This window comes from Pseudophryne corroboree, chromosome 7 (genome assembly GCF_028390025.1).
Source record: "Pseudophryne corroboree isolate aPseCor3 chromosome 7, aPseCor3.hap2, whole genome shotgun sequence".
NCBI lineage: Eukaryota > Metazoa > Chordata > Amphibia > Anura > Myobatrachidae > Pseudophryne > Pseudophryne corroboree.
Window position 1 is genome coordinate 485,566,188 of NC_086450.1, and position 15,970 is coordinate 485,582,157.

Consider the following 15,970-nt stretch of genomic DNA (forward strand, 5'->3'; position numbering starts at 1 on the left):
CCCATTCCCTATGAGGAGGAAGGATATCAGCAGAAGCTTTACTAAACACGTCCATGTAATCTTGATACGGTGGAGGTGGAACATCCAACGACTTGGAGGAGGAAGAACAAACAGGAAGCACTTTGGACAAACAGGTCTCAGTACAGGAAGGACCCCATGCCAGGATTTGAGTAGTCATCCAGTCAATCGATGGGTTATGGAGACGAAGCCATGGAAGGCCCAAAACCACTGGATGTGTGGCTCTTGGAATCACTAGGAAAGAAATAAATTCTGAATGAAGAACTCCTACTCTCAGACGGACTGGTAGAGTTCTTAAAGAAATAACTGCGTCAAAAATCTTACTGCCATCCACGGCAGTTAAAGAAATGGACAAGGAAAGTCTCTCAGTGGGTAGGGACCACCGTTTAACATATGCTTCAGTTATGAAATTCCCAGCTGCTCCGGAATCTAGGAGGGCAATGACGTTCCTATAACGTTGAGCAATTTGAAGCGAGACTGGGAGATTACAATCATGAGGAGATGGAGAGGAGAGCATTACTCCTAGCCGGCCCTCTCCTTGGCGGGCTAGGACTTGAAGTTTCCCGGACGTTTGGGACAGGCATTGATTGCATGAGACGGAGCCGCACAATAAAGACATAGGGACTCAGAAAGACGTCTTCGGCGCTCAGCTGGAGATAGACGGGAACGACCAATTTGCATGGGCTCATCTTTGAATGGAGACGTTGACGAGGAGGAGGACCAGAAGGTTTTGGGATAGATGACCTTCCCCGCTCAGTTGCTCTTTCTCTGAACCGTAGATCAACTTTTGTACATAGAGATATTAGCTCATCCAACTTAGAGGGCAAGTCTCTGGTAGCTAATTCGTCCTTGATGCGTTCAGATAAGCCATGCCAGAATGCAGCATACAGGGCTTCGTCGTTCCATGCCAGTTCGGATGCCAGGATCTTGAACTGTATTAGGTACTGTCCCACAGTACGTAATCCCTGGCGTAAACGGAGAATCTCAGAAGAAGCTGAAGTTACACGGCCTGGCTCGTCGAAGATGCGCCTGAATGTCGTTACAAAGTCAGTATATGAGGACAACGGTATCGGATTTCTCCCATAAAGGTGATGCCCAATCAAGGGCTGAGCCACTAAGGAGGGAAATAATATAAGCAATTTTAGTGCGATCACTAGGGAAACTGCCAGGTTGTGTCACACCTCTGCGGGTGTCCTGGATGGCCTGGCGCCTCTCTCCTCCGGCGGTCTCGGGTGTCCGGCATCGGGTCGGCGGGTCTCTCCGGCGGCTTCCCAGGGCGAGGGCGCCGCCATGTTGACTGGGACTAGGTAGGCGGAGCGGGGCTGACGTCATCTGCCCGCTCCGCCAATCAGGCAAAGGCGGGAGGTTTAAAGCCAGACGCCGAGCAGAGATCCGGCGCCTGTGTATCATCTATTCTGCCTGTCAGAAACCGTGATCTCCAGAGCTCCCTTGTCCCTGTTACCGCTGTGTTTCCAGCATCTCAGCGTTCCCGAGTACCTCCGTGCCTCCCAGCACCTCCGTGCCTCCAAGCGCCCAAGCGCCATCACGCACCTCCGTGCCTCCCAGCACCTCCGTGCCTCCAAGTGCCCGAGCGCCATCACGCACCTCCGTGCCTCCAAGCGCCCGAGCACCATCACGCACCTCCGTGCCTCCAAGCGCCCGAGCGCCATTACGCACCTCCGTGCCTCCCAGCACCTCCGTGCATCCAAGCGCCCGAGCGCCATCACGCACCTCCGTGCCTCCAAGCGCCCGAGCGCCATCACGCACCTCCGTGCCTCCAAGCGCCCGAGCGCCATCACGCACCTCCGTGCCTCCAAGCGCCTCTACGCACCTCTGTGCCTCCCAGCACCTCCATGCCTCCAAGCGCCCGAGCGCCAACACGCACCTCCGTGCCTCTAAGCGCCCAAGCGCCAACACGCACCTCCGTGCCTCAGCGCCCGAGCGCCTCTACGCACCTCTGTGCCTCCAGCACCTCAGTGCCTCAGTACCTCAGCGTCTCTGTGCCTTCAGCACCTCAATATCACCAGCACCTCTGTACCTCAGCACTTTTACAAGTCTTGTTTTCCAGGAGACCTTCAAGCATTCCTCCGTGCTTCCTGCTTGCCGTCTTCATCTTGTATGAGGAAGACCTACATCCGGCCATCTCTACTGCGACCCAGTAGCGGTTCCTCTTCCCGGTCACCGGAAGAAGCTCAGAGTCTACAACACCCTCCGACCAGGTCAGTGATAGTATACACAGGCCACATGGACCCGGGGAATCGGAACCCAGAAGCGAGTGCCTTCCAAGATCTGGTTTCCCGTGTTCAGAGTCAGGAAGCGGCGCAAAACCAGGTGATGCGGTATCTCCAAGAACTATCTGGCAGGCTGGATCAAATTCAAGTTTCCCTGGCTTCAGTAGTTCCGGTTCCAGCTCCGGTACCCACTCCGGTAGTCGCCCCCGTTAATGCTAACGCAGTGTCCGGAACCAGGTCACGCCTTCAGCTTCCCACTCCCTCTCGCTACAACGGCAACCCGAAGAATTGCCGTGGTTTTCTTAACCAGTGCGAGGTATAGTTTGAACTCCTCGCGCACAACTTTCCCACGGATCGATTCAAAGTAGCATACATTATTTCCTTGCTTGAGGGCTTAGCGCTGGAATGGGTGTCTCCGTTATGGGAGCGATCTGATCCTTTGGTTTCCAGCTACACCAATTTCATCTCATCTTTCCGCAGGATCTTTGATGAGCCTGGCAGAACGACCGCTGCCTCTTCAGATCTTCTCCAAGTTTGACAAGGCTCCTGTTCAGTGGGTCAGTATGTGATTCATTTTCAGACCATAGCCTCCGAATTGCGCTGGAATAATGATGCCTTACGGGCCGCTTTCTGGAACGGGCTGTCCGACCGTCTTAAAGACGAATTGATTACAAGAGATTTGCCAGATTCTTTGGAACAGTTGATCTCGCTCTGTGTGAAAGTGGATCTCAGCATGCAGGAACGAGTTGGCGAACGTTCTCGGTCTGATCGATGCAGATTCCGGGCTCCTCCGTCTAAACAATCGGTTACGACAGCTCCAGACGAACCCATGCAGATTAATCGGTCTCGACTGTCTCCAGAGGAGCGACAGCGTCGGCGTGAGAATAGACTTTGCCTCCACTGTGGAGCCGCGGATCACTTTTTCAAGTCTTGCAAGGTTCGCCCGGGAAACGGGCAGTCCTAGCCTGTTCCGGGGAAGTCAAGCTGGGTGTGGTTTCTCAATCTTCTCCAGAAGTGGACTGTTTACTCTCAGTATCTTTGTCTACTGAAACAGAAGTCAAAACTGTTACTGTATGGCTCTTTTGGATTCAGGAGCTGCGGGGAATTTTATTTCTCTCCCCTGCACCCAGAGTTTGGGCTTGAAGTTACAGTTGGTCGAACGACCTATTACGATAACAGCTATTAATGGTGTTCAAATTCCTAACGCCTTGATTACGAGTCAGTCTGAGTCAATTCAGCTACAAGTGGGAGCTTTGCATCGAGAACAACTGAAGTTTCTGGTTATTCAGGAGATGTCTCATGATCTCGTTTTGGGTCTTCCCTGGCTCAGGCTTCACAACCCTCATGTCGACTGGGGGTCGACACAAATAATTTCTTGGAGTCCTTTCTGTCGATTGAATTGTCTTACTCCTGTCTTTCCACTCCGTACATCGGCCAAGTTGGACGTGGAGTCAGTTCCTGAGGCTTATCGAGAATTTTTAGATGTCTTCTCGGAACAGGCGGCTGATAAATTACCTCCGCATAGGGCCTGGGACTGTCCTATTGAGCTCATTCCTGGGAAAATGCCGCCCCGAGGTCGCACTTATCCTTTGTCGGCTCCAGAGACACAAGCTATGTCAGAGTACATTAAGTCGAATTTGCAGAAGGGGTTCATCCATCCCTCCACTTCCCCAGCGGGAGCTGGCTTCTTCTTTGTAAAAAAAAAAAGATGGAGGCCTGAGACCATGTATTGACTATCGTGGTTTAAATGAAGTCACCATTAAGAACAAGTATCCTCTGCCGCTCATCACAGAGCTTTTCGATAGAGTGCGTGGAGCTCGAGTATTTACTAAGCTTGACTTAAGGGGAGCATACAATCTGATACGTATTCGACAAGGAGATGAGTGGAAGACGGCTTTCAATACTAGAGATGGGCATTACGAGTACCTGGTAATGCCATTTGGCCTCAGCAACGCCCCCGCCGTCTTTCAGGGATTCATTAATGAAGTCTTTCGGGACATGTTGTATCTGAATGTAGTAGTCTATTTGGATGACATTCTGATTTTTTCAAAGAATCTTTCTGAGCACCGACTACAAGTTAAGGAAGTACTCCTTCGGTTGCGCGAGAATCATCTTTATGGCAAAATCTCCAAGTGCACCTTTGAGGTTCCTTCTATTTAATTTTTGGGCTACATTATTTCTGGAACTCATTTGCGTATGGATCCGGAGAAACTCTCGGCCATCCGAGATTGGACTCAACCTCTTTCCTTGAAAGCAGTGCAACGATTTCTAGGATTCGCAAATTATTATCGAAAATTTATAAGAGGTTTCTCTACTATCGTGGCACCTATTACGGCTCTGACTAAGAAAGGGGCTGACCCAAGCAATTGGCCTTCTGAAGCAGTAGCAGCGTTCAAACAGCTGAAGACAGCCTTTATATCCGCTCCCGTACTTCAGCAGCCAGATTTCCTAAAACCATTCTTTTTGGAGGTTGATGCTTCCACGGTAGGCATAGGTGCTGTACTTTCACAGTACGCCTCAGATGGGAAGTTGCATCCGTGTGGGTTTCATTCTCGCAAGTTCTCCCCTGCTGAATTAAATTACACCATTGGAGACAAAGAGCTACTGGCAATTAAATCTGCATTAGAAGAATGGAGATATCTTCTGGAGGGTGCTAAACACTTAATTACAATTTTTACGGATCACAAGAATTTACTGTATCTAAAGATGGCCCAATGTTTGAATCCCCGTCAGGCAAGATGGGCGCTCTTCTTTGCCAGATTTTCCTTTGTTATCAAGTATCGGGCTGGAACTCTTAATACCAAGGCGGATGCCCTATCCCGTTCAGTGATGGCTTCGGATGAGGAGAATACAATGGAGAAGGCATTAATCCTTAGTCCCATCTCTATTTCTGCAGCTCCCACTAGGTTGGGCCCTCCTGCTGGAAGAATGTCGGTCCTGTTAAATTTCGACCGAAACTGTTGCAGTGGGCTCACACTTCTAAGTTTTCTGGTCATCCGGGAGTTCAGAAAATGTGGGAATTTCTGCGAAGATCATACTGGTGGGACACTATGAAAAAAGATGTTCAAGAGTATGTCAATTCGTGTCCTCAATGTGCTCAGCACAAAACTCCACGTCTGCTGCCTGCGGGTTTGTTGCATCCTTTATCCATTCCAAAAAGGCCTTGGACTCATATCTCGATGGACTTTGTTACTGAATTACCTCTCTCTAAGGGTCATAACACCATTTGGGTGATCATTGACCGATTCTCTAAAATGGCACATTTTGTTCCGTTGACCGGATTACCATCCGCTTCCAAGTTGGCCCTGTTATTTATCCAGGAGCATTTCCGCCTGCACGGGTTACCTCTGGAAATAGTGTCAGATAGGGGAGTACAGTTTACAGCAAGATTCTGGAGAGCCCTCTGTTCGACTCTACAAATTAAACTCAAGTTCTCTTCTGCTTACCATCCACAGACTAATGGGCAAACTGAACGCGTCAATCAGGATCTATAGACTTTTCTCCGTGTTTACCTTTCCCCTTCTCAAGATAACTGGGTGGAGTTGTTGCCTTGGGCTGAGTTTGCCCACAACCATCTATAACATTCTTCAACTGGTGAGTCTCCATTCTTTATTAATTATGGATTTCATCCCCAAGTTCCGGAGTTGCCCATTTGTCCTCCAGAAGAAGTTCCTGCTGCAGCTTCAACTCTCCGACATTTCACCCAAATCTGGAGTCGAGTTCATGCCAATCTTAAGAGAGTTTCTGGTCGCTATAAATTATTTGCGGATAGGAAGCGACGAGCAGCTCCTCAATATAATGTTGGTGACAAGGTATGGCTCTCTACCCGCAATCTTCGTTTGAAAGTACCTACTATGAAATTTGCCCCAAGGTTCATTGGTCCTTTCTCAGTGCTGCAAGTCTTAAACCCAGTCGTTTGCAAATTGGAGTTGCCTTCCCACCTTCGAATTCCAAACTCCTTCCACGTCTCTCTCCTCCGCCCACTCATTCTGAATCGGTTCCACTCAGCGTCTCCTAGGCCAACTACTATAGTGTCTGAAGCTGGGACAGAATTTGAAATCAAAGCTATTCTTGACTCTCGTTATCTTCATAAAAAACTACAGTACTTGGTAGAGTGGAAAGGTTATGGTCCTGAAGAGAGAAGTTGGATCAATGCTACTGAGGTAATGGCTCCCCGACTGGTTCGGATCTTCCATTCCAGACATCCAACTAAGCCCGGAAAGTGTCCAGGGGCCACTCCTGGAGGAGGGGGTACTGTCACACCTCGCGGGCAGCGGCGGCCGCGCTTGCCTCTGCGGGTGTCCTGGATGGCCTGGCGCCTCTCTCCTCCGGCGGTCTCGGGTGTCCGGCGTCGGGTCGGTGGGTCTCTCCAGCGGCTTCCCGGAGCGAGGGCGCCGCCATGTTGACTGGGACTAGGTAGGCGGAGCGGGGCTGACGTCATCTGCCCGCTCCGCCAATCAGGCAAAGGCGGGAGGTTTAAAGCCAGACACCTAGCAGAGATCCGGCGCCTGTGTATCATCAATTCTACCTGTCAGAAACCGTGATCTCCAGAGCTCCCTTGTCCCTGTTACCGCTGTGCTTCCAAGCATATCTGTGTTTCCAGCATCTCAGCGTTCCCGAGCACCTCCGTGCCTCCCAGCATCTCCGTGCCTCCAAGCGCCCGAGCGCCATCACGCACCTCCGTGCCTCCCAGCACCTCCAAGCGCCTGAGTGCCATCACGCACCTCCGTGCCTCCAAGCACCCGAGCGCCATCACACACCTCCGTGCCTCCAAGCGCCCGAGCGCCATCACGCACCTCCGTGCCTCCCAGCACCTCCGTGCCTCCAAGCGCCCGAGCGCCATCACGCACCTCCGTGCCTCCAATCGCCCGAGCGCCATCACGCACCTCCGTGCCTCCAAGCGCCCGAGCGCCATCACGCACCTCCGTGCCTCCAAGCGCCCGAGCGCCTCTACGCACCTCTGTGCCTCCAGCACCTCAGTGCCTCAGCACCTCAGTACCTCAGCGTCTCTGTGCCTTCAGCACCTCAATATCACCAGCACCTCTGTACCTCAGCACTCAGCACTTTTACGAGTCTTGTTTTCCAGGAGACCTTCAAGCATTCCTCCGTGCTTCCTGCTTATTGTCTTCATCCGGTATGAGGAAGACCTACATCCGGCCATCTCTACTGCGACCCAGTAGCGGTTCCTCTTCCCGGTCACTGGAAGAAGCCCCGAGTCCACAACACCCTCCGACCAGGTCAGTGATAGGTTGTAGCTCGAAATGAATTTCACATTGATTGAGAAATCCCCTGCAAGATCTTGGAGATCCATCAAATGTTGCTGGCGTTGGAAGATGAAGACGTGGAGCAGAAATGGGTAAGGTGGGTGAGGTCACAGCTGGTGTCACTGTGGTGGACGCACCGGACGCCCCTGATCCACGGAGAGTCGTTTGGATCCCATCCAGCCGAGAAGAGAGATCCTGGAGACAGCGGATAATGTGGCCTTGTGCAGCCTCCTGATGTTCGAGTCTGGCTGCCAGTTCTTGCATTGGCCTGGCCGCTTGATCCTGATCTCCGGCTGGGATTCATATGGTCAGTGCTTACTGTCACAACTGAGGGCTTGAGCTGACGGGAGGAAGCCTCAGTTGTAGGGGCTGAGGTGAAACTAAACTTGGGAGGTTTAATCAGACCCCTAGACATAAGAGTACGGTGTAGGAAGGTTGCCCGAAGGCGTGACCATGACAACCAGGATTTAAAAGTCAATAAAAGTTTATTAACAGAACTCCATGTATTCACAGCAGTGGTAAATGAATGAAGATATACAGTAGTTAAAATAAAACAGTTCCTGGATCACTATAGGTTTGGCAAAAGCCATAGGGTACTGGTAGCAGTAGGTACAGTTCTTAATGTCCCAGAGATGGAATGTCCTTACCAGACCCATCCGTAGTAGTAAGAGTAGCCAAGGAACACACCAGCAGATGTATCACTGGAAGCTGGTAGCACTGTAGTTGAGGTAACTGCTGTGGATGCTGGATGGAACCAGCCAGGTGTTGAAACATGGAGTGGATGCTGGATGGAACCAGCCAGGTAGTAGAATGAAGCTAGGGAGTGAAGATATGGAAAATTATGATATACGGGTACCGATGGTTTGCGGGTACCGCTGGTATGTAGGTATCCGCTGGAGAAGCACCAGCACTTTAAGGAAACTGATCACTGCTGGAAGCTGACCGCTGGAAGCAGATGGATCTGTAGCTGGAAGCTGGAGTAGTCATAGAAGACTGCAGAGTCAGGCTGCACCGCAAGGTGGTAAGCTGGTGCAGGTCTCTTAGTGGTAACTGGAGACAGGAGCTGGAAACCTGGAACAAAACAACCACAGGAGAGAGAGACTGGAAACAAGGTTTGACAACCAAAGCACTGACGATTCCCTGGTGCAGGCTCAGTCCCTTTATACCCTTAGGTATGCAGGGATTGGATGATCAATTAGGCAGACTTCAGAGGAGCTATGGATTGGAGGTCAGGATCATGTGACTGGAACTAAGATGGCTGCGCCCATACCGGCCAGTGGAGGGAAACCTTGTTTGTAACACCACATGGAGATTCCTCTGTAATGGCGGCGGTGAACACAGAGAACGCCGACTTGCGTCTCAAACCTTCAGCACGGACGGCCGCGGCCGCAGTAGGTGAGGAGTGCCACATACCCTGTAATGCATTGAGAATACGGAAATGATGCCCCAGGCCCCGCTGGCAGGTGACGCCATGCCAGTCGCCCGGGCATTAGAAGGACAATATCCACGGATCAGCAGAGATGAGACATGACGTATGAATGCTAGCCAAATAGCTGGGAACCGGGCCTAGGATGCTGGGACAGCCTTAGGAGACACCTTAAAGGTAAATAATGGCGTCCAGATACCCGGATCGTGACACAGATATCTGGTCTCGCTTAAGTAAGCAGGAGGCCACACAATCTCAAATCATGCAGTTCATGCAGAGTATGTCAGAGCTTCTCGATTCCCTCTGTGTTGCCATGACGGCCCCTCAAGTATCTACGGCTGCTCCCACATTAGCACCCCCGTTTACGCTCCCTCCTGTACCAGTACCACTTCCACGGTTACATTTGCCATCACCCAGTAAGTTCGATGGGAACCCAAAACATTGCCGCGGGTTTCTTAACCAGTGCGAAATCCAGTTTGAACTACAGTCGGCCAACTTCCCATCAGCACGAACCAAGGTAGCCTATATAATTTCTTTGCTCACTGGGCAAGCGTTGGAATGGGCTTCACCTTTCTGGGAGAAGACGGATCCCATCCTGTCTAACTATTCAGAGTTCGTGGCCACCTTTCGAAGAATCTTCGACGAACTTGGCAGGACATCTGCCACTTCATTGGAGATCCTGCGCCTGCGTCAGGGCACACGTACGGTCAGTCAGTACGTGATCCAGTTTCGTACACTCTCCTCAGAACTGAACTGGAATGAGGAGGCTCTCATAGCAGCTTTCTGGAGTTGTCTCTCCGAAACGATCAAAGATGACCTAGCAACTCAGGACGTACCTGATAATTTGGATAAGCTAATTTCCTTATGTAATAAATTAGACCTGAGGTACAGAGAACGATGTATGGAGAGATTGCGGTCAGAGTCGTTCTCCCACCAAGACCATCATCACCAACTACTGAAGAACCCATGCAGATCAATCGTTCCCGCCTCTCCAACGAAGAACGTCAGAGAAGGCAACAAGAGAACCTATACCTGTATTGTGGTGCACACGTAAATTAATAGCGCTATATAGTCATAGATGAGATGATAGGTCAATATATTACACAAATTTATTCAGGAAAAATCAATAAAACCAATTAAGAATAGATGAATAAATAAAAACCATAGTGGTACAGATTGTATTACTCCCAGTCACAATTTTTGTGAGAATGGAGGAGAGTATAAGACCTTTTCCTATGATATAGTCCCCTTCTCAGTCCAAGCCGGACCCAAACATAGGTCAAGCATAGATAATAGTTACCAAGAATATGTCCAAGGATTATTAAACGGCTCAGCACTCCGCAATATTGCAGTTCCTTGATGAGGTGAATAGGAAGCAATGTCCTCAGTTTGGAAAATACCCTCCAGCCGGGGTCCAAAATACTCAATGGTGGGAACTTGGTCCAGGTCTTCAAATCTCCAGTTGTATGTCCAGGGAGTAGAAATAAAGGCAGCACAGACCAACGCGTTTCGTTGTGCTCACACAACTTTTTCAAGGTGTTAATCATGCTACAGACAGAGGTTTATATACCCTGCCAATATGGCTGCTCATTTGCATGTGTAATAGTAATCAACCATCTCATCTCATAATATGACAAAAAAAATGACAGACATTAGTATCCAAAGTACTATACAGTGATATACATGTTCATACATATAGTAATTATGCTAAAAAGTTTTTTTATATAAAATCTTCGAACAAATGTTTATTTCCATAAACATTGGTCACATGACCATTTATACGATCCTCATGTGAGCTGTAACACTTTAAACCAGGAACAGTATCCAGTCTATTATTACTATATCGGCCATTTAATTGCCTTATTGGGGGTTGTGGATCCAATCCGCAGTTTTAATTTCTCTAGGGAATGGGTACCACTCACCCTCCCGCGACATCAGTGCCATGACTCTAGGCCCCTAGAGATGACGTGATCGGGACCCATTCCGACGCGTCATCCACTCTCGCCTGGCCGCGGTCTTGTTTCCAGCGCCTCGTCATCTGAGCGCTTCAGGCGCGCGTACCATGGCGCTGCGGGAGGCATGCACGGTTGTCTAGTAACTCATACTTCCGCGTGTCATCCTAACGTGGCTAATTTCTAACCAGAATACCGCGCATCACTCGAGGTATCCCACATAGTGGCGCATATGTAATTCTGCCAACCACCGTGCCAACCACAATCCAAACCTATCACATATAATCAAGCTGGTTAATCTAATAATATCATATTAGACTACAGGATCTGTTCCTAATAGTTTATAAAGGTTCACATGAGGAACTCAGAAGAAAGTAGTTACTACTTGGGGCACCCTCAGTATTTCTCCCAATATTCATCCTAAGAGGAGAGGGGTAAATAATATTCATGGTACAACCCTCAGTTACAATATAATACTTATAGGGATGTATTGTGGTGCATCTGATCATTTTGTCAAATCCTGCAGTCAATGTCCGGGAAACGCCAGCTCCTAGCCTGTGCTGGAGAGGTCAAGCTAGTAGAATTCTCAGAATTACTTGTCAAGAAAGAGTCTGTCTTGTTAACTCACCTGGAGCTCCCTTCTTCTTCTCTTCTCATCCCTGCACTAGTCGACTTCGGAGTCACCGAAAGTTTCATTACATCAGCTCTGGTTAAACGATCTAATCGTACCATTTTAATTACTGCGGTGGATGGAAGTCAGATTCCTGGGGGAATCATATCCTTTCGTACTGTTCCTCTCAAGATGAAGGTCGGAGTTCTTCATTCAGAAAATATCTCTTTCTTAGTAATTCCTAAAGCCTCTCACGAACTGATCCTAGGATTTCCATGGTAAATAAAACACAATCCCCTTATAAACTGGCAAACCATGGATGTTCTTTCTTGGGGACGAGACAGCTTCCAAAACTGTTTGCCCTCAGTAAGACCCCTCTGTTCTTCCAGCCCTTCCAGCCTTCCTGTGGAATACCAGGCCTTTCAAGATGTTTTCAGTAAGCATGGGGCGGACATCTTGCCTCCGCATCGCACGTGGGATTGTCCCATTGATCTGGAACCAGGCAAGACTCCTCCCCGATGTCGAACCTACCCTCTCTCACTCCCAAAGACACAGGCCATGTCAAAGTATATCCGGGAGAATTTGGATAAGGGGTTTATAAGGTCTTCCACCTCTCCGGCCGGGGCGGGATTTTTCTTTGTCAAAAAGAAGGATGGGTGTCTGTGGCCCTGTATTGACTATATAAGTCTCAACGACATAACAATTAAGAACAGATATTCATTGCCTCTAATTCCAGAGCTATTCGACCGTGTTAAAGGATCTACTGTTATTTCCAAATTGGATTTACTGGGGGCCTACAATCTTATACGTATTTGTCCAGGTGACGAATGGAAGACGGCATTTAATACCTACAACGGGCATTACGAATACCTGGTAATGCCTTTTGGCCTGTATAATGCTCCAGCTGTCTTTCAAGAATTTGTTAACGAAATTTTCAGAGACCTCCTCTATGACTGCTTGGTAGTGTATTTGTATGACATCCTCATCTTTTCTAGGGATCTGAAGACCCATCGAGAACAAGTCAAGGAGGTTCTAACTTGTTTACGGAGGAATCAATTATTCTGTAAATTAGATATGTGCACCTTTGAAGTACCCACGATCCCATTCCTCAGTTACATCCTCTCAGGACAGAAGTTACAGATGGACCCCGCTAAAGTCCAGCCGATCCAGGATTGGTCGCTTCCAGCTACCCTTAAGGGGGTTCAACGTTTTCTGGGATTCGCTAACTTCTACCGAAGATTAATTCAGAATTATTCTTCTGTCATAGCCCCCATTACCGCATTAACTAGGAAAGGAGCAGATCCTGCCAAGTGGTCTCCAGAGGCTTTAGAAGCCTTTTCATCCTTAAAGGAAGCTTTCATGACCGCTCCTGTCCTTCGACAACCCGATCTCAGCCGTCCGTTCCTGGTGGAGGTTGATGCCTCCACTGTAGGAGTAGGAGCAGTATTGTTCTAGCTCTTCGAGGGCAAAAAGGTCCATCCCTGTGTGTTCTTCTCACAAAGATTTTCTCCCGCCGAACAGAATTATGCTATTGGGGAACAAGAATTACTAGCAATTAAGTTAGCCTTTGAGGAGTGGAGGTATTTGTTGAAGGGAGCCCAGCATCCAATCTCGGTGACCATGGATCACAAGAACCCCCTATATCTACAGTCAGCTCGATGTCTGAACCCAAGCCAAGCAAGATGGGCACTCTTCTTTACCCGTTTTAACTTTAAACTTAGTTATCGACCAGGTTCCCTCAAAAGGCTGATGCATTATCCCGTTCGTTAAGTTCTGAAGAACCCTCTGATCATTCAAAAGAACAATTTATCTTGGAGTCCACCTCTTTCTCAGCAACTAATACTTCTCCACTTCCCCCTCCTGGAAAAATATTAGTTGCACCAAATCTACGCAAGAAACTTCTTACATGGGCTCACTCCTCCTTCATGGGCCATGCGGGTGGTCATAAAACGTTCAAATTCATTCAGCGCTCCTACTGGTGGCCTCATCTCAGGACTGACATTCAGGAATTTGTGGCTGCTTGTCCAAAGTGTGCTCAACATAAAAGTCCCACAGGTCCTTCAGCCGCGTTACTCCATCCATTACCTGTGCCGCAAAGACCATGTACGCATATGTCTATGGACTTTATTACTGATTTACCTGCATCTGGCGGACGAAATACCGTGTGGGTCATTGTTGACCGGTTCTCTAAAATGACACACTTCGTTCCCCTGGCTGGTCTTCCATCAGCATCCCAGTTAGCAAAATTGTTCATAGCAGAGATCTTCCGACTCCATGGTCTGCCGCAGGAAATCGTATCTGATAGAGGTCCTCAGTTTGTGGCAAAGTTCTAGAGATTCCAATGTTCTGCTCTCGGCGTGAAATTGAATTTATCCTCTGGATATCATCCCCAAACTGATGGACAAACAGAGAGAGTGAACCAGGACCTGGAGACATTTCTACGTTTATTCATGTCCTCCTGCCAGGATGACTGGCTGAACTTTCTCCCATTCGCAGAATTTGCCCATAACAATCTCTATCATTCTGCTACAAAGTCTTCTCCATTTTTTTTTAGAAATTATGGTTATCATCCGGAAGTTCCAGACTTCCAATTTCTACCTACGCTCGAGATTCCTGCCGCAGAATGAGCACTTAGACAATTTACCAAAACTTGGAGAAAAGGTCACGAGGCCTTGCTTAAGACATCCAAGAGGTATAAGACCTTTGCGGATCTGAAGCGAAAAGCTGTACCAAGTCTTAAGGAGGGAGATCGGGTTTGGCTTTCCACATGTAACCTAAGGTTGAAGGTACCTACTAAAAAGTTTGCTCCTAGATTTATTGGGCCCTACTCAATCGAGAAAGTATTAAATCCTGTGGCTTACAAGGTGAAGTTGCCGCCGCATTTGAGAATCCCTAATGCATTTCATATATCTCTTTTAAAACCGCTGGTACTTAACCGATTCAGAGCTGTTCTGCCTAAACCTACCAAGATCCAATCAGCGCAAGGAGACGAATTTGAGATTCACAAGATCCTCGACTCTCACAGACGATATGGTCGCCTCCAGTACCTTGTAGATTGGAAAGGATATGGACCTGAGGAAAGGTCTTGGGTAGGAGCAGAAGATGTCCATGCTCCAAGACTTCTTCGGGCATTTCATGCCAAGTTTCCAGCTAAACCATATAGGTGTCCGGAGTCCACCCGCAAAGTGGGGGGTACTGTCAGCGTCCGGGGTCTTACCGGTATGCTGGGGCCGTGGGTCTGGCATTGCAGGTGGCGTACGGGCAGCGGTGGCGGAGGGATGCCGCTCCGGGTCCGTGGGCAGCGGTAGCGGCGGTGAGGGGGTCCGCTCGTGGCGGTGGGATGACGCTGCAGCGGGTCTCTCCTTGCCAGGGCGGTTGCTAGGAGACCAGGGGCAGTGCACTGTGTGGCCTTACAGGGAGGTCTGCATTACTGGGTGCCGCCATATCGGAGGCTAAAGTTTGAGGCATAGTTCTGGCTTCGTGTCCCTTCCAGCCAATCCAGGGAGAGTGCTCCTTATAAAAGGGGGCTGGTTTATGACAGGGAGGCCAGTGCTTCAAGTTTCAACCCTGTTGTAGGTGCTTTAGCCCTGTGCTCCCAGGATTCTTGCCGTATTCTGGTTACTCCTAACCCTGCTTAGCCGGTTCTCAGTTGCTGCCGCAGCCCCTGCCGTTCCTAACCTACTGCTGCCTGTGGAAGCGCTCCTGGAAACCCCGGTCCAGTAAGACCCTTTGGGCACGGATGGCCCTGGGCTTTCTGCCTCATCTTTCAAGCCACAATCCGCAGATCTTTGTATCCAGCCGCGTCTCTGAACCACCATATACAGTCCGCAGTTCATTATCTACAGCCTTGTCGTTCAAGCCACAACTCACAGTTCTTTGTCTATAACTACGTCTTTAAGTCACCATTCACAAGCAACAGTTCCCTACCTCAGCTTCATTCTTAAGAACTACAGCTCACTGACTCTTAGCTCCACCTGCCTTCTGCATTGCCCTTGTCCCATGAGAAGGAACTATATCCAACCCCCTAATCTTATTCATCCGCAGACAACTACTTCCTTGGGCAAGTCTCAGCTGCCGGATCCTCAAACCTTGCTAGGCGTGACAGGACTTACTTACCCACTGCGATCACTTCAGCCTGTCAGGTCCCGGAATTAACGTCAGACATCCGCCCTCCAAACGCCTCGGCACGCCTGCGTTGGACTCACCACTCCCCGAAAACGGTCAGTTGACGCCTGGATCCGCCTTCTGTCTGTCAATCTTCTTGCGTTCACCACTGCAAACTCTTTCTTCGTAGTTCCTGTCATTGCCCGGTGACTGCCGTTACCGGGTAAAGACGCGCCTGCGCATTGTGGCCGCAGCGCATGTACAGTTCTGACCCGATAGCACGACTGCGAAAAAGTGCAGCGTGCGATCGGGTCAGAATAACCCCCGTAGTCTGTGCTGCTGCCTCACCCCTAGGGGTGCTAGGG